General features: G+C 38.4%; 1 non-coding gene across 1 annotated transcript; it reads left to right on the top strand.

Annotated features, from left to right (window-relative positions):
- Positions 1–1,467: 1,467 nt before the first annotated feature.
- On the top strand, positions 1,468–1,575 carry LOC112787204 (small nucleolar RNA R71). Its single transcript, XR_003194630.1, has one exon. It is a non-coding gene; the product is annotated as a small nucleolar RNA R71 (small nucleolar RNA).
- The last annotated feature ends 24,850 nt before the right edge of the window (positions 1,576–26,425 follow it).

Below are 26,425 nucleotides of genomic sequence, written 5' to 3'. Positions count from 1 at the left end.
TAGTTGAAGGATCATTTCTCCTTTGTCCACATCAATCACAGCTCTTGCTGTGGCTAGGAAGGGTCTTCCAAGGATGATGGATTCATCCTCATCCTTCCCAGTGTCTAGGATTATGAAATCAGCAGGGATGTAAAGGCCTTTAACCTTTACTAGCACGTCCTCTACTTGTCCATAAGCCTGTTTTCTTGAGTTGTCTGCCATCTCTAATGAGATTCTGGCAGCTTGCACCTCAAAGATTCCCAGTTTCTCCATTACAGAGAGTGGCATGAGGTTTATCCCTGACCCAAGGTCACATAGAGCCTTCTCAAAGGTCATGGTGCCTATGGTACAAGGTATTAAGAACTTTCCAGGATCCTGTTTCTTCTGAGGCAATGTCAGTTGATCCAGATCACTTAGTTCATTGGTGAGCAAGGGAGGTTCATCTTCCCAAGTCTTATTACCAAATAATTTGGCATTCAACTTCATGATTGCACCAAGGTACTTGGCAACTTGCTCTCCAGTAACCTCTTCATTCTCTCCAGAAGAAGAATACTCATCAGAGCTCAAGAATGGCATAAGGAGGTTCAATGGAATCTCTATGGTCTCTAGATGAGCCTCAGATTCCTTTGGTTCCTCAGAGGGAAACTCCTTATTGATCACTGGACGTCCCAGGAGGTCTTCCTCACTAGGATTCACATCCTCTCCCTCCCTTGTAGGTTCGGCCATGATGGTTAAATCTATGGCCTTGCACTCTCTCTTTGGATTCTCTTCTATATTGCTTGGGAGAGTACTAGGAGGGATTTCAGTGACTCTTTTACTCAGCTGGCCCACTTGTGCCTCCAAATTTATAATAGAGGACCTTGTTTCATTCGTGAAACTCAAAGTGGCCTTAGATAGATCAGAGACTATATTTGCCAAGCTAGATGGATTCTGCTCAGAATTCTCTGTCTGTTACTGAGTGGATGACGAAAAAGGTTTACTATTGTTAAACCTGTTTCTTCCACCATTATTAAAGACTTGTTGAGGCTTTTGTTGATCCTTCCATGAGAAATTTGGATGATTTCTCCATGAGGGGTTATAGGTGTTTCCATAAGGTTCACCCATGTAATTCACCTCTGCTATTGCAGGGTTCTCAGGATCATAAGCTTCTTCTTCAGAAGGTGCCTCTTGAGTACTGTTGGATGCAGCTTGCATTCCATTCAGACTCTGAGAAATCATATTGACTTGCTGAGTCAATATTTTGTTTTGAGCCAATATGGCATTTAGAGCATCAATTTCAAGAACTCCCTTCCTCATAGGCGTCCCATTACTCACAGGATTCCTTTCAGAAGTGTACATGAACTGGTTATTTGCAACCATGTCAATGAGTTCTTGAGCTTCTACAGGTATTTTCTTTAGGTGAATGGATCCACCTGCAGAATGGTCCAATGACATTTTTGATAATTCAGACAGACCATCATAGAATATATCCAGGATGGTCCATTCTGAAAGCATGTCAGAAGGATACTTTTTGGTCAGTTCCTTGTATCTCTCCCAAGCTTCATAGAGGGATTCACCTTCCTTTTATCTAAAGGTTTGAACATCTACTCTAAGCTTACTAAGCTTTTGAGGAGGAAATAACTTGGCTAAGAAAGCCGTGACCAGCTTATCCCAAGAGTTCAGGCTATCTTTAGGTTGAGAGTCCAACCATACTCTAGCTCTGTCTCTTACAGCAAACGGGAAAAGCATAAGCCTGTAGACCTCGGGATCAACCCCATTGGTCTTAACAGTATCACAGATCTGCAAGAATTCAGTTAAGAACTGAAAACGATCTTCAGATGGAAGTCCATGAAACTTGCAGTTCTGTTGTATCAGAGAAACTAATTGAGGTTTTAGCTCAAAATTGTTTGCTCCAATGGCAGGAATTGAGATGCTTCTTCCATGTAAATTGGAATTGGGTGCAGTAAAGTCACCAAGCATCTTCCTTGCATTGTTATTATTTTCGGCCATGTCTCCTTCTTTTTCGAAAATTTCTGTCAGATTTTCTCGAGAGAGTTGTGCTTTAGCTTCCCTTAGCTTCCTCTTCAGAGTCCTTTCAGGTTCAGGATCAGCCTCAACAAGAATGTTCTTATCCTTGTTCCTGCTCATATGACAAAGAAGAAAATAACAAAGAAAATATGGAATCCTCTATGTCACAGTATAAAGATTCCTTTATGTGAGTAGAAGAAAAGAAATTCGAACACCAGGAGGAAGAGATGGTTCGAATTTTTAGATGAAGAGAAGTGTTAGTAAATAAATAAAATAATTAGAAAGAGATGAGGGGGAGAGAATTTTGAAAATTAAATAAAAAGAAAAGAAAAATATTTTTGTTTTTCATTAAAATTAGAATTAAAATTCGGAAATTAAAAAGAAAAATGAAATTAAATTAAATTTAAAACAATTAATTAATTAAAAAGGAATTTTTGAAAAAGAGGAAGGAATTTTCAAAAATTAGAGAGAGAGAGTTAGTTAGGTAGTTTTGAAAAAGATATGATTAAAACAAAAAGATAGGATTACGAAAAAAAGATTTGAAAATTAATTTTGAAAAGATAAGAAGTTAGAAAAGAAGTTAGAAAAGATTTTGAAATTAATTTTGAAAAAGATATGATTGAAACTTAATTTGAAAAAGATTTGAAAAGGAAATTTAAAAAGATTTGATTTTGAAATCAAAGTTGATTACTTGACTAACAAGAAACTAAAAAGATATGATTCTAGAGTTTAAAGGTTGAATCTTTCTTACTAGGCAAGTAACAAACTAAAATTTTTTTGAATCAATCATATTAATTGTTAGCATTAATTTCGAAAATATGAAATAAAAATAAGAAAAAGATTTTGAAAATAAATTTTTAAAATTTCGAAATTATGAAAGAAAAATGAAAAAGATTTGATTTTTGAAAAATATTTGAAAAAGATAGAATTTTTAAATTGAAAATTTGATTTGACTCATAAGAAATAACAAGATTTTAAAAATTTTTGAAAAAGTCAATTCAAATTTTCATATTTGATGAGAAGAAAACGGGAAAGATATTTTTTTATTTTTTTGAATTTTTAATGATGAAAGAGAAAAACAACAAAAAGACTCAATGCACGAAAATTTTGGATCAAAACACATGATGCATGCGAGAACACTATGAATGTCAAGATGAACACCAAGAACACTTTGAATGTCAAGATGAACACCAAGAACTTATTTTTGAGAATTTTGAAGAGAAGAAAAACATGCAAGACACCAAACTTAAAGATTTTTAATTTTTAGACACTAACAAATTGAAAATGCATATGAAAAACAAGAAAAGACACAAAACAAGAAATTTTAAAGATCAAACAAGAAGACTTACCAAGAACAACTTGAAGATCATGAAGAATGCAATGCATGAATTTTCGAAAATGCAAGAAAAATAACAAACATGCAATTTGACACCAGACTTAAAAATTGACACTAGACTCAAAAAAGAAACATAAAATTTTTGGTTTTTATGATTTTATTAATTTTTTTTTCGAAAATTAATTGAAAAAGGAAAAATAAGGATTTCAAAATTTTTAATAAGAATTCCAGGAATCTTGCAATGTTAGTCTAAAGCTCCAGTCCAGGAATTAGACATGGCTTACTAGCCAGCGAAGCTTTCAGTGAAAGCTCCGGTCCAAAACACTAGACATGGCCAATGGCCAGCCAAGCTTCAACAGGATATTACATGCATTGAAGTGATTAGTTGAATCTTCAGTCCAAAAGAATTTAGACATGGCTTTACAGCCAGCCAGGATTCAACAAATCATTATGAAACACTAGAATTCATTCTCAAAAATTCCGAATAAGAATATAATTTTTTTTGAAAATATTTATTTTAAATTTTTTTTGAAATTTTCGAACATAAGAATAATAAAAACAAAAAGGTTAAGATTAAAATAAAGTTACCTAATCTGAGCAACAAGATGAATCGTCAGTTGTCCAAAATCGAACAATCCCCGGCAACGGTGCCAAAAACTTGGTGTGCGAAATTGTGATCGTTCCTTCCTTGGTAACGGCGCTAAAAACTCAATACGCACGTTTATGTTCTTAATTATGTTTCACAACTTCGTACAACTAACCAGCAAGTGCACTGGGTCGTCCAAGTAATAAACCTTACGTGAGTAAGGGTCGATCCCACGGAGATTGTCGGCTTGAAGCAAGCTATGGTCACCTTGTAAATCTCAGTCAGGCGGATTCAACTGATTTTATGAATTGATAAGTAAAAGCTAAATAAAATATAAAATATAAAATAGGATAGTGGTACTTATGTAATTCATTGGTGAGAATTTCAGATAAGCGTATAGAGATACTTTCGTTCCTCTGAACCTCTGCTTTCCTGCTGTCTTCATCCAATCCTTCCTACTCCTTTCCATGGCAAGCTGTATGTTAGGCATCACCGTTGTCAATGGCCACCTGTCTTCTCAGTGAAAATGGTCCAATGTGCTATCACTGCATAGCTAATCATCTGTCAGTTCTCGATTATACTGGAATAGGATCCATTGATCCTTTTGCGTCTGTCACTACGCCCAGCACTCGCGAGTTTGAAGCTCGTCACAGTCATTCAATCCCTACTCGGAATACCACAGACAAGGTTTAGACTTTCTAGATTCTCAAGAATGGCCGTCCATGGGTTTTAACTTATACCACGAAGACACTAATAACTCGGACTCGGTCCCTTGTATTAGATATCCAAGAGATATCCATTCAATCTAAGGTAGAACGGAAGTGGTTGTCAGGCACGCGTTCATAAGTTGAGAATGATGATGACTATCACGATCATCACATCCACCATATTGAAGTGCGAATGAATATCTTAGAAGCGGAATAAGTTGAATTGAATAGAAAAACAGTAGTACTTTGCATTAATTCATGAGGAACAGCAGAGCTCTACACCTTAATCTATGGTGTGTAGAAACTCTACCGTTGAAAATACATAAGTGATGAAGGTCCAGGCATGGCCGAGAGGCCAGCCCCCAAACGTGATCTAAAGATAAAACTAAAGATGTAAATACAATAGTAAAAAGTTCTATTTATGCTAAACTCATTACTAGGGTTTACAGAGATAAGTAAATGATGCAGAAATCCACTTTCGGGGCCCACTTGGTGTGTGCTTGGGCTGAGCATTGAGTTTTACACGTGTAGAGGCTTCTCTTGGAGTTGAACGCCAGTTTGTAACCTGTTTTTGGCGTTTAACTCCACTTTGCAACCTGTTTCTGGCGTTTAACTCCAGAATACAGCATGGAACTGGCGTTGAACGCCAGTTTGCGTCATCTAAACTTAGGCAAAGTATAGACTATTATATATTGCTGGAAAGCCCCGAATGTCTACTTTCCAACGCAATTGAGAGCGCGCAATTTGGAGTTTTGTAGCTCCAGAAAATCTACTTTGAGTGCAGGGAGGTCAGAATCCAGCAGCATCTGCAGTCATTCTTCAACCTCTGAATCTGATTTTTGCTCAAGTCCCTCAATTTCAGCCAGAAAATACCTGAAATCATAGATAAACACACAAACTCATAGTAAAGTCCAGAAATGTGAATTTTAATTAAAAACTAATAAAAATATAGTAAAAACTAATTAAAGTATACTGAAAACTATGTAAAAACAATGCCAAAAAGCGTATAAATTATCCGCTCATCAGGATGGATGGTAGCCATTGACAACGGTGATCCACCAACATACAGCTTGCCATGGAAGGAGTCTTGCGTGCGTGAAGAAGAAGACCGTAGGAAAGCAGAAATTCAAAAGACAGAGCATCTCCAAAACCTCAACATGTTCTCCATTACTGCATAACAAGTATTTATTTCATGTTCTTTTACTTTTTACAATTAAATCTGAGAATTATTGATATCCTGACTAAGAGTTACAAGATAACCATAGCTTGCTTCAAGTCGACAATCTCTATGGGATCGACCCTTACTCACGTAAGGTATTACTTGGACGACCTAGTGCACTTGCTGGTTAGTTGTGCGGAATTGCAAAAGTGTGATTGTGATTTCGTGCACCATATTTTTGGTGCCGTTGCCAGGGATTGTTTGAGTTTGAACAACTGACGGTTTATTTTGTTGCTTAGATTAGGAATAATTTATTTTTGTTGGTTTAGAGTCACTAGAATTGCATCTGCTATTTTCCTTTCAAAAATATTATTTTTCTTTATTAATTTTTAATTTTTCTTTGAGTCTTCTGTTTGAGTTTAGATTCATATTTTAAGTTTGGTGTCAATTGCATGTTTTTATTTTCCTTTCAATTTTCAAAATTTGTGTTCATTGTTCTTTCTTGATCTTCAAGTTGTTCTTGCTATTTTTCTTGTTTGATCTTTAGTTTTTCCTGTTCTGTGTCTTTTCTTGTTTTTCTTGTGCATTTTCAAATTATCAGTATTCAAAAAATTTTATATACATTAAATACCTTTTAAAAAAAAACACGTTAAATTTATAGCTCAGTTGGCTAGAGCGTTGTGCTTATGTTCTTGGTAATTGGGTATCTTCCTTTTAAAACTTTTCAAAAATAATTTTTCTTTGATTAAATCTTGTGTCAAACTTTTAAGTTTGGTGTTCTCTTGTTATTTTTCTTTAATTTTCAAAAATTTATTTTTAGTTTTTAAAAGTTTTAAGTTTGGTGTTCTTTTTTATGTTCTTGAGTCTTTGAATTTTATTCTTGTTGTTCCTGTGGGTCTTCAAGGTGTTCTTGAGTCTTCTTTATATTTTGATCTTAAGATTTTTAAGTTTGGTGTTCCTTGGTGTTTTACCTCCAAAATTTTTGAAAAACAAGGAGCATTAGATCTAAAAATTTTAAGTCTTGTGTCTTCTGTGTGTTCTTCTCTTTCTTCATAAAATTCAAAAATAAAAAAAAATATATATCCTTTCCTTTAATTGCTCATAATTTTCGAATTCATTAGGTTGATTTGGTCAAATTTTTTTTTTTTGAAAACAAAGGAGCTCAACACGCTAGGTGGAGCATTGAGCAACAAAACAGAAAGCAACTCCAAAAGTACTAATCTAACTAAAGAAACCCGCATGTCATCTCCGGCATCGCCATCAACAACACTCAGGAATCGGCACCTCTCCACTCGTTGCAGCTGAGCATGGTCATGTGGAAGATATCTTTTACACCTTTCGTTTGATATCTTTTTCAAAATCTTATCTTATCTTTTCCAATCTCAAATTTTAATATCATACCTTTTTCAAATCTTTTTAATTAATTACTTTTTTTAATTTTCAATTTCCCTTTTATCTATTTTTCTAATTCTCGAAATCATAGTTAATTTATTTTATTTTATTTTATTTTCCTTTTAATTTTCGGTATTCAAAAAAAAATAAATTTTTTTACAATCCACATCATCTCCCTTTCTCCATCATGGATCTTAGTGGAAATGAATAGTCCAGAAGGACTCTGGGGTCATATGGTAATTCCACTACTGCTACATATGGGAGTAGTATCTGTATACCTCCCATCAAAGCAGGCAGTTTTGAGCTAAAACCTCAGCTCATTGTCATGGTGTAGCAAAACTGCCAGTATTTCGGTCTTCCACAGGAAGAACCTACTGAGTTTCTGGCACAGTTCTTGCAAATTGCTGGCACAGTACGTGACAAGAAAGTAGATCAGGATGTCTACAGATTATTACTGTTTCCATTTGCTGTAAAAGATCAAGCTAAGAGGTGGTTAAATATCCAACCTACAGCAAGCATAAGAACATGGAAGCAGTTATCAGACAATTTCTGAATCAATATTTCCCTCCAAAAAGGATGACACAGCTAAGGCTGGACATCCAAGACTTTAAACAAGAGGATGATGAATCCCTTTATAACGCCTGGGAGAGGTACAGAGGGATGCTAAGGAAATGCCCCTCTGAAATATTTTCAGAGTGGGTGCAACTAGACATCTTCTACTATGGGCTTACAGAAAAAGCTCAAATATCTCTAGACCACTCAGCTGGTGTATCTATACACATGAGAAAGACTATTGAAGAGGCTCAAGAGCTTATTGATGTAGTTGCTAGAAATCAGCATCTATACATAAGTAATGAGTCCTCCATGAAAGAAGAAGCTAAGGCAGTATCAACTGACTTTAGTCCTTAGGAGCAAGTTGCTAAACTCAATCAGCAACTATCTTCTATAACAAGGCAGTTGGCAGAATTTAAGAAGATGCTACAAGAAACCAAAATTGCTAACAAGGATATGGAATCCCAATTGAATCAGACAAAACAGCAGTTATCAAAACAGATAACAGAGGAGTGTCAAGCTGTTCAATTAAGGAGTGGAAAAATATTAAATACATCAACTTAAAGCAGCAGAAAGCCAAGGAAAGAACAACTGACAGAGGATGAGCAGAATGCTACCCAAAATCCCTCTGAGGACAGTAAGAGCCTAGAGAGGAATGATTCTGGCGTTCAAACGCCAAAAAAGGGTGAAAAGTTACCGTCAAACGCCAATTCCATGTTCAATTCTGGCGTTCAAACGACAGAACAGGGTAGAAATCTGGCGTTAAACGCCAGTCCGGCACCCACTCCTGGCGTTCAAACGCCAGTAAGGGATCAAACACCTGCAAGTGCTGATAATAACTCCCTCAAGAAGGCTTCTCAGCCTGCTTTTGTAGGAAATAAACCAGCAGCAACCAAGGTTGAAGAATATAAAGCCAAAATACCTTATCCTCAAAAACTCCGCCAAGCAGAACAGGATAAACAATTTGCCCGCTTTGCAGACTATCTTAGGACTCTTGAAATAAATATTCCATTTTTAGAAGCACTTGAGCAAATACCCTCTTATTCTTAGTTCATGAAAGAAATCTTAAGCCATAAGAAGGACTGGAGAGAAACTGAAAAGTTTTTCTCATTGAGGAATGCAGTGCAGTCATTCTGAAAAGCTTACCAGAGAAGCTTAAGGATCCCGGAAGCTTTATGATACCATGCACATTAGAGGGAATTTGCACCAAGACAGCTCTATGTGATCTTGGGGCAAGTATCAACCTAATCCCTGCATCCACTATCAGAAAACTTGGTTTGAATGAAGAGATCAAACCAACCCAGATTTGTCTTCAACTTGCTGATGGCTCCATAAAATACCCATCAGGTATAATTGAAGACATGATTGTCAAGGTTGGGCCATTTGCCTTTCCCACTGACTTTATAGTGCTGAAAATGGAGGAGTATAAGAGTGCAACTCTCATTCTAGAAAGACCTTTCCTAGCAACTGGACGAACTCTCATTGATGTTCAAAAAGGGGAAGTGACCCTGAGAGTCAATGAGGATGAGTTTAAGTTGAATGCTGTCAAAGCTATACAGCATCCAGACACACCGAAGGACTGCATGAGAGTTGATATTATTGACTCTTTGGTAGAGAAAGTCAATATGACTGAGAGTCTCGAATCAGAGCTAGAGGACATCTTTAAAGATGTTCAGCCTGAGCTAGAGGAATCAGAGGAAACAGAAGAACCTCTGAAAACACCTCAGGAGGAGAAAAAGCCTCCTAAGCCCGAGCTCAAACCACTACCACCATCCTTGAAATATGCATTTCTGGGAGAAGACAACACTTTTCCTGTGATCGTAAGCTCTACCTTGAAGCCATAAGAAGAGGAAGCACTGATTCAAGTGCTAAGGACACACAAGACAGCTCTTGGGTGGTCCATAAGTGATCTTAAGGGCATTAGCCCAGCCAGATGCATGCACAAAATCCTCTTGGAGGATAATGCTAAGCCAGTGGTTCAACCACAAAGGCGGTTGAATCCAGCCATGAAGGAAGTGTTGCAGAAAGAGGTCACTAAACTACTAGAGGCTGGAATTATTTATCCTATTTCTGATAGCCCCTGGGTGAGCCCTGTCCAAGTCATCCCTAAGAAGGGAGGCATGACAGTAGTTCATAATGAAAAGAATGAATTGGTTCCTACAAGAACAGTTACAGGGTGGTGCATGTGTATTGACTACAGAAGACTCAATACATCCACCAGAAAGGATCATTTTCCTTTACCATTCATAGACCAGATGCTAGAAAGACTAGCAGGTCATGATTATTACTGCTTTTTGGATGGCTATTCAGGCTACAACCAAATTGCAGTAGATCTCCAGGATCAAGAGAAAACAGCATTCACATGTCCATCTGGAGTATTTGCCTACAGAAGGATGTCATTTGGGCTGTGTAATGTACCTGCAACCTTTCAGAGATGCATGCTCTCTATTTTCTCTGATATGGTGGAAAAATTTTTGGAAGTCTTCATGGATGACTTCTCAGTATATGGAGACTCATTCAGCTCCTGCCTTGGTCACCTGACACTTGTTCTGAAAAGGTGCCAAGAGACAAACCTGGTTTTAAACTGGGAAAAATGTCACTTTATGGTGACTAAAGGGATAGTTTTTGGGCACAAAATTTCAAACAAGGGAATAGAGGTGGATCAAGCTAAAGTGGAAGTAATTGAAAAATTACCACCACCTGCCAATGTTAAGGCAATCAAAAGCTTTCTGGGGCATGCAGGATTCTATAGGAGGTTTATAAAGGATTTTTCAAAATTGCAAAACCTCTGAGCAATCTGCTAGCTGCTGACACGCCATTTGTATTTGACACAGAGTGTCTGCAGGCGTTTAAAACTCTGAAAGCTAAACTGGTCACAGCACCAGTTATTTCTGCACCAGACTGGACATTACCATTTGAACTAATGTGTAATGCCAATGACCATGCCATTGGTGCAGTACTGGGACAGAGGCATAACAAGCTTCTGCATGTCATTTATTATGCTAGCCGCGTTTTAAATGATGCCCAGAAAAATTACACAACCACAGAAAAAGAATTGCTTGCAGTGGTTTATGCCATTGACAAGTTTAGATCATACTTAGTAGGATCCAAAGTGATTGTGTACACTGACCATGCTGCTATTAAATATCTACTCATAAAGCAGGATTCAAAATCCAGGCTCATAAGATGGGTGTTGCTTCTGCAAGAGTTTGATATAGAAATAAGAGACAGAAAAGGGACAGAGAACCAAGTGGCTGATCATCTGTCCCGGATAGAACCAGTAAAAGGGGCATCCTTTCCCTTTATTAAGATTTTTGAAACCTTTCTGGATGAGCAATTATTTGCCATTCAAGAAACACCATGGTTTGCAGACATTGCAAACTATAAAGCTGCAATATTCATACCCAAGGAGTACAGCAGGCAACAAAAGAAAAAATTAATTACTGATGCAAAGTACTACCTGTGGGATGAACCATATCTCTTTAACAGATGTGCAGATTGGATAATCCGTAGGTGTGTGCCTAGAGAATAAGCACAGAAGATCCTATGGCATTGTCATGGATCATAATATGGAGGACATTTCGGCGGTGAGCGAACAGCCACAAAAGTCCTCCAATGTGGCTTCTACTGGCCTACTCTCTATAAAGACTCCCGAGAGTTTGTGCGTAACTGTGACAGCTGCCAGAGAGCTGGTAATCTGCCTCATAGTTACGCCATGCCTCAGCAAGGGATCTTAGAGATTGAGTTGTTTGACGTATGGGGTATTGACTTCATGGGGCCTTTCCCACCATCATACTCAAACACTTATATTCTAGTGGCAGTCGACTATGTATCCAAATGGGTAGAGGCCATTGCAACACCTACCAATGATACTAAGATAGTGCTGAAGTTCCTCCAGAAACATATCTTCAGCAGGTTTGGTGTCCCTAGAGCACTAATCAGTGATGGGGGCACTCACTTCTGCAACAAACAGCTTTACTCTGCTATGGTCCGATATGAAATTAGCCACAAGGTGGCAACTCCATATCATCCACAGACAAATGGGCAAGCTGAAGTCTCTAATAGAGAACCAAAAAGAATCCTGGAACGGACTGTAAGTACCCGTAGAAAGGATTGGGCATGAAGCTTGGATGACGCTCTGTGGGCATACAGAACATCATTCAAGACTCCTATAGGGACCTCTCCATACCAGCTTGTGTATGGTAAGGCCTGTCATCTGCCCGTGGAACTGGAGCATAAGGCCTACTGGGTAACTAGATTCCTAAACTTTGATGCCAAATTAGCTGGAGAAAAAAGATTGCTCCAGCTAAATGAGCTAGAGGAATTTAGACTCACTGCTTTCGAAAATGCCAAGCTTTACAAAGAGAAAGCAAAAAGGTGGCATGACAGAAAGCTGTCATCTAGAGTCTTTGAACCAGGACAAAAGGTTCTACTGTTTAACTCTAGGCTGAGATTATTCCCCGGGAAACTAAAATTCCGGTGGAGGGGACCATATGCGATCACAAGTGTGTTACCATATGGCTATGTGGAGCTTCAAGACATTGATTCTAATAAGAAGTTCATTGTTAATGGACAGAGAATCAAGCATTATCTTGAAGGCAATGTCGAGCAAGAGTGCTCAAAGCTGAGGCTAGATTAAAAGCTCAGCAAGGTCCAGCTAAAGACAATAAAGAAGCACTTGCTGGGAGGCAACCCAGCCATTAGCAGGGCTTATTTGTTATTTAAATAATAATTATACGAGTTTAATATAAATAATCTTCAAGGTAGAGTATCAATTGCATAAGTTCACAGAGTTACAGAGGGATTCAGATTATAAAACAGGGAAAAAGGAGCTCACTGGCAAGAAAATGCCAGTAAGAGGTACATTTGGGCGTTAAATGCCCAAAAGAAGCTTCTACTGGGCGTTTAACGCCAGTAATGGTACCTTTTTGGGCGTTAAACGCCATAATGGGTACCATTCTGGGCGTTTAACGCCAAACATGCAGCATCCTGGGTGTTCAGAAAAATGCCCAGTGACAAAAGATTTCTGGCATTTAACGCCAGCCAGAAGCAACAGCTGGGCGTTAAACGCCCAAAAGAGGCTACAGATGGGTGTTAAACGCCCAAAACAAGCAGCAGTTGGGCATTTAACGCCAAGATTGTGGAGGGGAGGAAGTTTTGTTTTTCAACTCAATTTTTTTAAATTTTCATGATTTCATCCATAATTTCTTGCATAAACATGTTACATATCATCATCTTTCAATTTCAATTTCAAAAAAAAGAAAAAAAATATATATATATAAAAATTTTTTTAAAAATCTTTCTTCATTCTCCATCAACTTCTTTTCAAATCTTTTCCAAATCATCATACTATCTTTTCAAAAATTAGATTTATTTTTTTTTCAAATCTCTCTCTCCTCTTTTCAATTTTAAAACTACATCTTTTGCATATCATAATTGTCTTTTTACAAATCATATCTTCTAGCATATCTTTTTCAAAATTTTCGAACCCACCCCCTTCTTTAAATTCAAATTCGGCCATCCCCCTCTCCTCCACAATTTGAATTTGTCTCTCCTTCTCTTCCTCTCTTTTCCTTTCTTTTGCTTGAGGACAAGCAAACCTCTAACTTTGGTGTGCTTTTCGTGATCACTGAGCTAAGACTCGCTAAGATCATGGCTCCTAAAGGAAAATAAACCACTTCAAGAGGCAAGAAAGAGGATATTCCAAAATCACTTTGGAATCAAGAGAGGTTTTTAACCAAAGAACATGCAGACCATTACTACAGAATAATGGGTCTAAGATCAGTGATCCCGGAAGTTAAATTCGATCTGAAAGAAGACGAATATCCCGATATCCAAGAGCAGATTCGAAAAAGAGGCTGGGAAATTCTGGCTAATCCTGAGACAAAGGTAGGTAGAAATATGGTTCAGGAATTCTACGCAAATCTGTGGCAAACAGATAAGCAGAGATTAACTGGAGCCGCTTTCTATACCTTTCGAACCTTGGTCAGAGGGAAGATTATGTACTTCCACCAGGACAGAATAAGAGAGGTCTTCAAGCTGCCTCAACTACAAGATGATCCAAAATCCTTTAATAGGAGAATGGTGAAATTTGATAAGCGCTTAGACCAAGTTCTAGAGGACATATGCATCCCTGGAACCAAGTAGATAACCAATACAAAAGGTGTCCCAAATCAACTCAAGAGAGGAGATCTCAAACCAATTGCTAGGGGTTGGCTGGACTTCATTGGGCGTTCTATACTGCCCACCAGCAACTGCTCTGAAGTCACTGTCAAAAGAGCAGTGATGATCCACTGCATTATGCTGGGTAACGAAGTGGAGATTCATCGTTTGATTTTTTGTGAGCTCTACACAATTGCAAACAAGAAATCCACTGACGCCAAATTGGCTTACCCAAGCCTAATTTCTCTGTTATGTAAAGATGATGGAGTGAAGATGGGAGTGGATGAGTATATCTCAGTTGAGCACCCAATCACCAAAAAGTTAATGGAAGGACAAGTGCAGGATAACTCCATCAAAAGGAGGGTACAAGAGTTCTTTCCAGAAATCCCTCAGATTGACTACTGGACCCGCTTAGAAGCATCTGTCACCAAATTGCAAGAAGCTATGGATCAACTGAAAGAAGAACAGCAAGTACAAAATAGCATGCTCTGCAAACTGCTGAAGGAACAAGAGGAGCAGGGGCGTGAGCTACAGGAGCTGAAGCGCCAGAAGCTATCTCTTGAAGGGCCAAGCATCCTACAGACTAAAGGAGCATCCATCTCCCAAAATAAAGGTTGTTGAGTCCGAACTCTGTGATAACCTTTTATCCATTTTAAGAGTACATGAGTATTAGTATTAGAGTCATTTGTCTTTATGTCGTTAATTTCATTTCTTTTATTACCAATTGTCTGCTTCTATGCCTATTTTACATTATTTCTATTAAATAATAAATAAAGATTAGAGTCTATACCTTAAAGTTAAGAATATCCCATGAATTCATCACCTCTCTTAAATGAAAAATACTTTTAATCACAAAAGAACAAGAAGCACATGATTTCGAATTCATCCTTGAAATTTGTTTAATATCCCATGCTTGAACAATGCATATGTCTTTTGAATTTGCTATTTTTGGATGATAAAATTGTTGGCTTTTGAAAGAATGATGAAAAAGGAGAATTGTCATTTGATAATCTGAAAAATAAAAATATTGATTCTTGAAGCAAGAAAAAGCAGTGAATAACAAAGCTTGTGAAAAAAAAGAGAGAAAGAGAAAGAAAAAGCAAGCAGAAAAAGCCAATAGCTCTTTAAAACAAAAGGCAAGGGTAAAAAGGATCCAAGGCTTTGAGCATTAATGGATAGGAGGGCCCGAAGGAATAAAATCCTGGCCTAAGCGGCTAAACCAAGCTGTCCCTAACCATGTGCTTGTGGTGTGAAGGTGTCAAGTGAAAAGCTTGAGACTGAGCAGTTAAAGTCGAGGTCCAAAGCAAAAAAGAGTGTGCTTAAGAACTCTGGACACCTCTAATTGGAGAATTTAGCAAAGCTGAGTCACAATTTGAAAAGGTTCACCCAGTTATGTGTCTGTGGCATTTATGTATCCGGTGGTAATACTGGAAGACAAAGTGCTCAGGGCCACGGCGAAGACTCATAAAGTAGCTGTGTTCAAGAATTAACATACTGAACTAGGAGAATCAATAACACTATCTAAATTCTGAGTTCCTATAGATGCCAGTCATTCTGAGCTTCAAAGAATAAAGTGAGATGCTAAAACTGTTCAGAGGCAAAAAGCTACTAGTCCCGCTCATTTAATTGGAACTAAGTTTCATTGATATTTTGGAATTAGTAGTATATTCTCTTCTTTTTATCCTATTTGATTTTCAGTTGCTTGGGGACAAGCAACAATTTAAGTTTGGTGTTGTGATGAGCGGATAATTTATACGCTTTTTCGCATTATTTTTAAGTAGTTTTCAGCATGTTTTAATTACTTTTTAAGTATATTTTTATTAGTTTTTATTCGAAATTCACATTTCTGGACTTTGCTAGGAGTTTGTGTTTTTCTGTGATTTCAGGTATTTTCTGGCTGAAATTAAGGGACCTGAGCAAAAATCTGATTTAGAGGATGAAAAAGGACTGCAGATGCTGTTGGATTCTGACCTCCCTGCACTCGAAATGAATTTTCTGGAGCTACCAAAAACCAATTGGCGCGCTCTCAATTGCGTTGGAAAGTAGACATCCAGGGCTTTTCAAGAAATATATAATAGTCCATACTTTACCCAAGTTTTGACGAGGCAAATTGGCGTTTAACGCCAAGTCTTTACCCTATTCTGGCGTTAAACGCCAGAAACAGGTTGCAAACCAGAGTTAAACACCCGAAACAGGCTACAACCTGGCATTTAACTCCAAGAGAAGCCTCTACACGTGTAAAGCTCAATGCTCAGCCCAAGCACACACCAAGTGGGCCCCAGAAGTGGATTTCTACACTATCTGCACTTAGTTACTTATTTTCTATAACCCTAGCTACTAGTTTTGTATAAAAACAACTTTTAGAGACTTACTATGGACGTCATGATATTTTACACGTTTCATATTGTATTTCTGACGGCATGAGTCTCTAAATCTCTTGGTTGGGGGTGAGGAGCTCTGCTGTGTTTCGATGAATTAAGTTGTATTGTAGTCAACTATGACGATTTTGTTATTGAGTATTGTTAATGGGGTTTCAGCATTTTTATATCTTCCACTATACCCGTGTAACAACACTACGACCACTTTGTTAAATTAGAAAACTTAATAATATTACTTAATAATAATTTTTTGGATTGTTATTGAATGACTTAAACCCATATAGTAAACAGAGTAGAAAACTTAATGAAAAAAGGATAAAATGATTTTTGATTTTTTGATAGACAAATATTTAAGTTTTTGAAAATTTAAAAATATACATTTAAGTCTATGATCTTTTTAAAAATTGGATACATTAATTTTTGAGTTTAAATTGTCCCATTTTAAAAATCTTTTCACGTGTGCATCCGTATCGATCAATTAATACAACAAAAATTACGGTTGATTTTTTTATTGAGTCTAACAAACCCAAGTAAACAAAGGGATCGATATGTCTAAGTTTTGAAAAAGTCAATGACTTAAATGTATTTTTAAATTCTCGAAAATTTAAATATTTATGGGCCAAAAATTCAAAAACCTATTTGTCCTTTTCTCAAATATAATACACCGCCAATGATAAATATATCCGACACAGATTATTTTATGAAACAAAAAAAAATTTCATAAAACAAATTAAAGAAATTTTATTTACCGAATTTTTTCAGGAGGACCCAAATTGGGTGGGTCTAGCCCAATTTGATGCACATCGCCTTTATAGTACCCCGATCTGCTACACGTTTGCACATACTCAGCCGATTATGGATATAATTTAAGAAGCACACCTTCAATTTTGCGGCATAGTTCGGCCCAACTTTCTCCAATTTTGATCCACTTTGCACCATATAAATTTTGAAGGTTCTTGATGGTCTAGAGAAGAGGTGTCAAAATTATGGCCTTCTTTAAATTTGATTAATAAAGCCTTAAAACCAGAATTTTATAACAGCTTCTGTTTGGTCTGCGTAGCGGATTATGCAGGAGACAATTTTATTTGACTCATAAATCATGAAAAACAGAATTAGAGCAGAGAAAAAGAAGATAATTGATAAACCACTATTTTATGGTTTATCTTGTGCTAAATTGAGTGGTTTTTTATCAACTCTTTGCTTACTTATTCATACAATTTTCACGGTTTTACAATTCCTTCCCAATTTTGTTATATGATTGAAAACATGCTTCTTAAGCCCTTAAATTGTTAATTTTTAATTCTCCTCTATACCATTCGATGCCGTGATTTGTGTGTTAAGTGTTTTCAGCCTTTATAGGGCAGGAATGGCTTAGAGGATGGAAAGGAAGCTTGCAAAAATGGAAGAAACACAAGAAACAAAGGAGATGACCAGCGAGGATCGACGCGCACGCATGGCTCACGCGTGCGCGTGACTTGGAGCTTTCCATAGTGACGCGTGTGCGTACTTGACGCGTACGCGTGAAAGGCGCAATTGACAGCGACGCGTGCGCGTACTTGACGCATACGCGTGACACGCGCAGAGGCCCATCGACGCGTGCGCGTACCTGACGCGTACGCGTGACATGCGCCACGTGCAGAAATCGCAGAAGACGCTGGGGGCAATTTTGGGATGAGTTTGGACTCAGTTTTTGGCCCAAAAACACAGACTAGAGTCAGGGGACAAGCAGAGACTCAACATACATTCACATTACGCTTAGTTTTTAGTTTTAGTTTTGAATCTTAGAGAGAAAATCACTATTTCCTCTAGGGTTCTTCACATTCATAGATTTCCAGTTTTATACTTTTGATTTGGATATTGAGAAGAGTTACTACCTCCGTTGAAGTCTTCATTATTCTAGTTTGTTTCCTTATTTCCTTACTCTTTTATCTTCCGTTAACCCTGTTCAGATGTTACATATGGATATCTTTGATTCTGGAATTTTTTAATGCAAAGAACTATTTTTACCTTTAATTAATTTTCAGTTATTATTTTATTTAATCTATCATGTCTTCCTTTTATTCCCTTCATATGTCTATAAGAATGGCATTCATGTCAATGGAGTAGACTCCTAACTTGACTTTGGAGTTGATTAATAGGAGAACCTTGAGTTGGGATACTCAAGTGTTAATTTTAATTGGAAGTTGTTAGCTGGCTTTCTAGTCTCTAACTCTAATCCTTTCTTAGGAGGGGATTAGGACTTGAGGTTCAGAGTTGGTTAGTTAGTTACTTGACTTTCCTTTATCAGGTAAGGGATGACTAAGTAGAACAACAACCTCTTACTATTACACTTGGGAAAATTCAACAAGGATAGAACTTTCGATTAATCTTCTCCTGGTCAAGGCTTTTTATTTCAATTACATAAACCTTTTGTTAATTTTTACTGCTTTAATTTATAATCATTTATTTTTCCATTCTCCAACTCTAAAATTTCTCAGAAAACTCCTGACCAATAAATTGCACTCTTTTGTCAACTCGTTGGGAGATGACCTGGGATTTTTACTCCCAGTATTTTATTCTCAAATTGTGACAAATCTTTCTAAATTGATAAGCAGAATTTTTGTCGGTTAAGAACTGTACTTCCAACGCTATTTCTACTATAAATTCTTAATCGGCAATTTTTCGCCCGTCAATTTTTGGCGCCATTGCCGAGGAGTTGCAACAATGTGCTAAATTATTGGTTGGTGTAAATATTTTTAATTTACATATTTGCATATTTTATTTTATTTTATTACCATGAGCTGTATGTATCTTTCATTGAATGAAGCGTTCACTACCTGATCCGAGCTTAGCCGCGTTTGATCCTGAAATTGAAAGAACTATTTCACGTATTAGGCGAGCTCGGTGTCGGTTAGCCTCTGAGGGTGGTGAAGTGGTTACTACCAATTTACCAGTCTTATCTGAGGGCGAATCTGAAGCGCCATTTGAGGAAGAAACAAGCTCCTCTTCTACTGATTCAGTTGATTTACGTGCAGGTAATATGGCAGAGCTCAGAAGGATTACTCTTCAGGAAGCAGGAGCTCCAGACTTTACACTGCAACCGTATCAAGCGCGTCACCCAAATATGGCTACAGATTTTGAACTGAAGACTGCGCTAATCAACCTACTGCCCAAGTTTCATGGCTTACCTACTCAAGAGCCTATCAAGCACCTCAGGAATTTTCAGATAGCCTGCTCAACTACTAGGCGTCATGGTGCAGATGAAACTACTATTTGGCTGTATGCCTTCCCATTTTCTCTTGAGGGAAAGGCAATGGAGTGGTTCTACACTCAACTTAAAGCAGTCGTTACCAATTGGGATCTGCCCAGAATGGAGTTCCTGGACAAATACTTTCCGGCTAAAGTTACAGACAGACTGAGGAAAGAAATCTCCTGCATTATCCAAGGAGAATCAGAAACCCTTTATGAATACTAGGAACACTTTAGGAACCTCTTAGATTCATGTCCCCACCACAAGATTGACCAGTTGGTGTTGATAAGTTATTTCACACAAGGCATGAAGCCTCAGGACAAGACCACATTAGATGCTGCGAGTAATGGCTCTCTGAAGAAGTACAAGACGGTGACAGAAGCATGGCAGCTGATCGCCAATCTAGCTAAGTCTATCCGGAATGCCAGGCACAGGAACAACCATCCCAAGGCTATTGCGGAGATTTCCTCTAGTAGTGAGACTGCTGCTCTCACACAGACCCTGGGAGAGATGACCAACATACTGAAGCAGCTACAACTGAATCAACAATAACCTCAGCCTCCCCCACAACAACAGAATCAACAGTTGGTTCCTCAGAGAGTGTGCGAAATATGTGCCTATTATACTCATTACACTGATGAGTGTCCACAGCTCTAACAAGAAGATAATACCTTGGCAGCTACCCATAATTTTTATGACCGCCTGAATCAAGGATACTATCAATTAGGCAGCAATTATAACAAAGGTGGGAACTATAACCAAGGTTGGCAAGACAACTCCAACCAGGGGTGGAGAGATAACTCCAACCAAGGATGGGGGACAGCTATAATAGAGGAGGCAGAGACAATAGTGAGAATTAGAGGTGGAACAACAATCACAATCAGCAGAACCAGTATCAACAGAACCCTCCCTACCAACAGCAGAACCAAAACCAGCCTTACCGAGCACCTCACCTAAGGCAGTCCTAAGCACCTTAAAACAACCAACAGCAGGCCCCTTAAATCACTTACCCCCTTCCTCTTCTAATGATGAGATGCTTCGCTCTCTTGCGCAAGGACAACAAGACATTCAGAATACACTTAACTCTACCATAAACGGTCTTAATGCCACTTTACAAGCTCTTGTCTCCAGGATGGACTCATTATCTACTCCCAACAATCAACCTTCAAGATCCAGTGCAATTCCTTCTCAACCTTTACCCAACCCCAAAGGTGGAATCAATGCCATCACTTTGAGGTCCGGAACCACACTGTAAGAGAGGAGTCATGAGGAGCCAAGCTCAAAGGAAGACATCCAAGTTGAAGATATTGTTGAGGTAGAGGATGTTGAAGAAGGGAATGAAGTACAAGACATGGTTGAAGAAAAAGCAGCTCAACTAGAGAATAGCGCACCAAAGGAAGCTGCAGCTACAAGAGCCGCCATCCCTATCCCCTTTCCACACCTTGCTTGGAAGTCCAGAAAGCAGATGGAGCTCGACCCCAAGATGGTGGAGATCTTCAAAAAGATTGAGGTAACCATTCCCCTTTTTGATGCTATTTGCCAGGTACCTAAATATGCAAAATTTCTAAAAGATTTATGCATGAACATGGATAAAATACAGGATTTAGAAACCACTCCCTTAGGTAGTTCTATATCTACTTTAATGGGTGCCATACCAGAAAAAATGTGGAGATCCGGGGCCATGTATGGTTACTTGTACTATTGAGGATATACAATTCTTTGACTGCATGTGTGACTTAGGTGCGTGCGTGAGTATTATGCCATTGTCTGTATATGATGCTTTGAGGCTCCCTCCCTTAAAAAGGTCAGCAGCACATTTTGTTTTGGTAGATAAAAGCATATTCTCGGTGGTCGGAATAGCTGAGGACGTGCTGGTGAGCATTAAGGGGCTCACATTTTCCATTGACTTCTACATCTTGGAGATGCCCCCAAATGACTCAGGAAGACCATCATCCATCCTGCTTGGAAGGCCATTTCTGAAGACTTCAAGGTTCAAATTGGATGGCTTCTCAGGAACCTACTCTTTTGAGATAGATGGCCGAGCAGTGAGCTTCAACCTGGATGAAGCTATGAAGCACCCACCGGAAGATCACTCCATCTTCCAGTGCGACATTATTGATGAGACCGTGGCTGAAGTTCACCAAGAAGAAGTAGAAGAGATGCACATGGAGCAAGGTGCAAGTGTGGGAAAACCCTCTGAGCCTACTGAAGATAAGTTGCCACCACCAATGGCTCCAGATGATCCAGTGCCCAACCATGAGCAAAAATTCGAGTTGAAGCCCCTTCCACCCCACCTCAAGTATGCTTACTTTGAGAATAATCAGAAGTTCCCAGTTATCATTGCAAGGAAACTCACATCCCAACAGGAGGAGCAGCTGCTAAGTGTGATGAGAAGACACAAGAAGGCTATTGGGTGGAGCTTGGCGGATATAGTAGGCATCAGTCCTCAAGTCTGTGAGCACCGTATTTTTTTAGAAGAGGGAGCAAGGCTTGTCCGTCAACCTCAAAGGCGGCTGAATCCCACCATCTTAGAAGTTGTCAAGAATGAAGTGACCAGACTGCTGGAAGCTGACATCATCTATCCCATCTCAGATAGTGAATGGGTCAGCCCAGTACAAGTGGTGCCCAAGAAGTCTGGAGTCACAACAGTGAAGAATGAGCATGGAGAACTCTTAGCAACTAGAGTGCAGAACTCCTAGAGGGTGTGCATTGATTATAGGCGCCTCAACCAGGCTACTCACAAGGATCACTACCCATTGCCTTTCATCGATCAGATGCTTGATCGCCTGTCAGGTAAATCACACTACTGTTTCTTAGATGGTTACACTGGATATTTTCAAATTCATATAGCTCCTAAAGATCAGGAGAAAACTACTTTTACATGTCCCTTTGGAACGTATGCATACAAGAGAATGTCTTTTGGCTTATGTAATGCACCGGCTACGTTCTAAAGATGCATGATATGTATTTTCTCAGATCTTCTTGAAGATTGTATGGAAGTTTTCATGGATGAATTTAGTGTGTATGGTGATTCTTTCAACCTCTGCTTGGATAGTTTAGCTAGAGTATTAGAAAGATGTGTTAGTTCAAACCTTGTATTGAATTTTGAAAATTTCATTTTATTGTAAAACAAGGTATTGTTCTAGGATATGTTGTTTCTAATACTGGTATTTCAGTTGATCCAGCAAAGGTAGATGTCATTTCTGGTTTACCTTACCCCTCCTCCGTGAGGGAAGTCCATTCATTTCTTGGTCATGCAGGTTTCTACCGGTGGTTTATCAAGGACTTTAGTAAGGTAGCATTGCCTTTATCCCGACTACTGTAGAAGGATGTTGAGTTCGAGCTGAGTGAGGACTGCATGGAAGTATTTGATAAACTGAAGATCGCCTTGACTCAAGTTCTGATTGTGAGAGGATCAGACTGGAGCCAGCCATTTGAGATTATGTGTGACGCCTCCAACTATGTAGTAGAAGCGGCGCTGGCTCAGTGCGAAGGTAAGGACCCTTATATAATTGCTTATGCTTCGAAGACCTTAGACGCTGCTCAGTCTAATTACACTACCACTGAAAAAGAGCTTCTGGCTATTGTTTTTGCTCTAGATAAATTCTGAGCCTACTTACTTGGTATTAAGGTGGTAGTATACTCAGACCATGTAGCTCTAAAATATTTATTATCTAAAAAAGAGTTCAAACCAAGGCTAATACATTGGATATTGTTGCTGCAAGAATTTGATTTAGAAATCAAAGATAGGAGTGGTTCCCAGAATTTAGTGGTGGACCACTTGAGTCGCCTTGAGCACATTAAGAATGACTCCACTCCTATCAATGATGCTTTTCCATTTGATAGCTTGCACGCAATATCTGAAGTAGTTCCTTGGTACGCACATATAGCTAATTTTCTGGTTAGTCGTACTTTCCCTCCTAATTTTACTAAGCATCAGAGGGACAAGCTGAAAAGCGAGTCCAAATATTATATATGGGATGACCCATATTTATGGAAGTATGGTGCTGACCAGATAATTAGAAGGTGTGTGCCACAATCAGAATTTCAGTCAATTTTAGAGGCTTGCCACTCTTCAGAGAGTAGTGGACATTTTGGTCCTCAAAGAACAGCTAGAAAAATTTTAGACTGTGGATTCTGGTGGCCCACTCTTTTTAAGGATGCTACTGCCTTCTATAAATTATGCTCCCGATGCCAAAGGTTTGGCAAGCTACTAGCTGATGCGCATGCGTCGTATGAAATTTTGGCCCCAACCCAGACTGAACAGAGAGTTGGGCGTGTGCGGGGTGGTGTGGAAATTCGTGATTCACACTTTTCACAACTCTGCACAACTAACCAGCAAGTGCACTGGGTCGTCCAAGTAATACCTTACGTGAGTAAGGGTCGATCCCTGATAAACCCCTATTTTATGATTCATCTTGTGCTCAAATAAGTGTTTTTATCAATTCTTCACCCACTTATTCATGAGATTTGCATGGTTTCATAATTCCTTCCTTATTTTATGATATATGTGAAAACATGTTTCCTATGCTTTAAAAATATTAATTTCTAATTATCCTTTATTACCATTCGATGCCGTGATTTGTGTGTTAAGTATTTTCAGGCTTCATAGGGCAGGAATTGTTTAGAGGACAGAAATAAAGCATACAAAAATGGAAGGAAAGCACAAAAATGGAGTTTTGAAGAAAAAGACAGCGACGCGTACGCGTGGATGACGCGGACGCGTGTCTAGCACGAAATGGCAGTGACGCGTACGCGTGGACGACGCGGACGCGTTCCTAGAGCAGAACACAACTGTCGCGTACGCGTGACTGATGCGCACGCGTCACAAGGAAAAACTCTAAATGACGCGGACGCGTGACCCACGCGCACGCGTGACGGACGCCACGTGCAGAAAATTGCAGATGTCGCCCCCAGCGATTTCTGGACCCTTTTTCGGCCCAAATCCAAGTCCAAAAATACAGAATAGAAGCCAGAGAATGGGGGAATCAACAAGGACAATTCATACAACATTCATAATACACAATTTTAGGTTTTTAGATGTAGTTTTAGAGAGAGAGAGGCTCTCTCCTCTCTTTTAGGGTTTAGGATTAGGATTTAGGATTTCTATTATGATTAGGCTACTTCTCTTTAATCATAGGTTCAATGTTCCTTTAATTTATTTTTCTACTCTTATTTATTCCATCACTTTAATTGATATTTATCTTTTCAATTTGGTTTATGAACTCCATGTTAGGATTGATTTTCTTAATTAATACATATTGAGGTATTTCAGATTTATGATTGCTTTCTTTAATTTATGATATTGATGCTTCTAATTAATCCAAATTATTTTCATTCGAGTATATTTTCTTCCCTTTTGGCGTTGGTTAAGTAATTGGTGACACTTGAGTTATCAAACTCAGCAGTTGATTGGAAATTGGGATTGTTGATTGATTTGGATCTCTCTAAAGCTAGTCTTTCCATAGGAGTTGACTAGGACTTGAGGAATCAAGTTAATTAGTCCAATTGACTTTCCTTTATTTAGTAAGGGTTAACTAAGTGGGAGCAAAATCCAATTCTCATCACACCTGATAGGGATAACTAGGATAGGATTTCCAGTTCTCATACCTTACCAAGAGATTTTCTAATTATTAATTTATTTTTCTTGTCATTTAAATTACTTGTTCCTTATTTTAAAAACCCAAAACAAAATATAATTTTTCCATAACCAATAATAAATCATACTTCCCTGTAATTCCTTGAGAGATGACCCAAGGTTTCAATACTTCGGTTATCATTTTTATTGGGTTTGCTTAAGTGAAAAACAAGTTTTTGTGTGAAAGGATTATTGCTTGGTTTAGAAACTATACTTGCAACGAGAATTTATTGTGAATTTTAAACCATCAATCTTCAGTTCATCAATCCCACGGAGGTTGTCGGCTTGAAGCAAGCTATGGTCATCTTGTAAATATCAATCAGCAGATTCAAATGGTTATGAGGTTTTGATAATTAAAATATAAATAAAACATAAAATAAAATAAAGTTACTTATGTAATTCATTGGTGGGAATTTCAGATAAGCGTCTGGAGATGCTTTGTTGCTTCTGAACCTCTGCTTTCCTACTGCCTTCTTCCAATCATGCGTGCTCCCTTCCATGGCAAGCTATAAGATCCTCTCAGTGAAAATGGTCCTCTATGGTTTCTGCACGTCTAATCAATTGTCGGATTTCTCGTCTCGGATGAAAAATACCAGGCACAGCTACCGCATGGCTAATCATCTGTCGGTTCCTACTAGCATTGGAATAGGATCCATTGATCTTTTTGCACACTGTCACTGATGAGCAGATAATTTATACGTTTTTTGGCATTGTTTTTAAGTAGTTTTCAGCATGTTTTAATTACTTTTAAGTATATTTTTATTAGTTTTTATTCGAAATTCACATTTCTGGACTTTACTATGAGTTTGTGTGTTTTTCTGTGATTTCAGATATTTTCTGGCTGAAATTGAAGGACCTGAGCAAAAATCTGATTTAGAGGCTGAAAAAGGACTGCAGATGTTGTTGGATTCTGACCTCCCTGCACTCGAAATGGATTTTCTGGAGCTACAGAAGACCAATTGGCGCGCTCTCAATTGCGTTGGAAAGTAGAGACATCCAGGGCTTTCCAGCAATATATAATAGTCCATACTTTGCCTAAGTTTTGACGACGCAAATTGGTGTTTAACGCCAAGTCTTTACCCTATTCTGGCGTTAAACGCCAGAAATAGGTTGCAAACCAGAGTTAAACGACAGAAATAGGTTGCAACCTAGCGTTTAACTCCAAGAGAAGCCTCTACACATGTAAAGCTCAATGCTCAGTCCAAGCACACACCAAGTGGGCCTCGGAAGTGGATTTCTACACTATCTGCACTTAGTTACCTATTTTCTATAACCCTAGCTACTAGTTTAGTATAAAAAC

This window comes from Arachis hypogaea, chromosome 20 (assembly GCF_003086295.3).
Source record: "Arachis hypogaea cultivar Tifrunner chromosome 20, arahy.Tifrunner.gnm2.J5K5, whole genome shotgun sequence".
NCBI lineage: Eukaryota > Viridiplantae > Streptophyta > Magnoliopsida > Fabales > Fabaceae > Arachis > Arachis hypogaea.
Note: the sequence above shows the minus strand (reverse complement) of the source record. Positions and strands in the feature narration are given on the sequence as shown.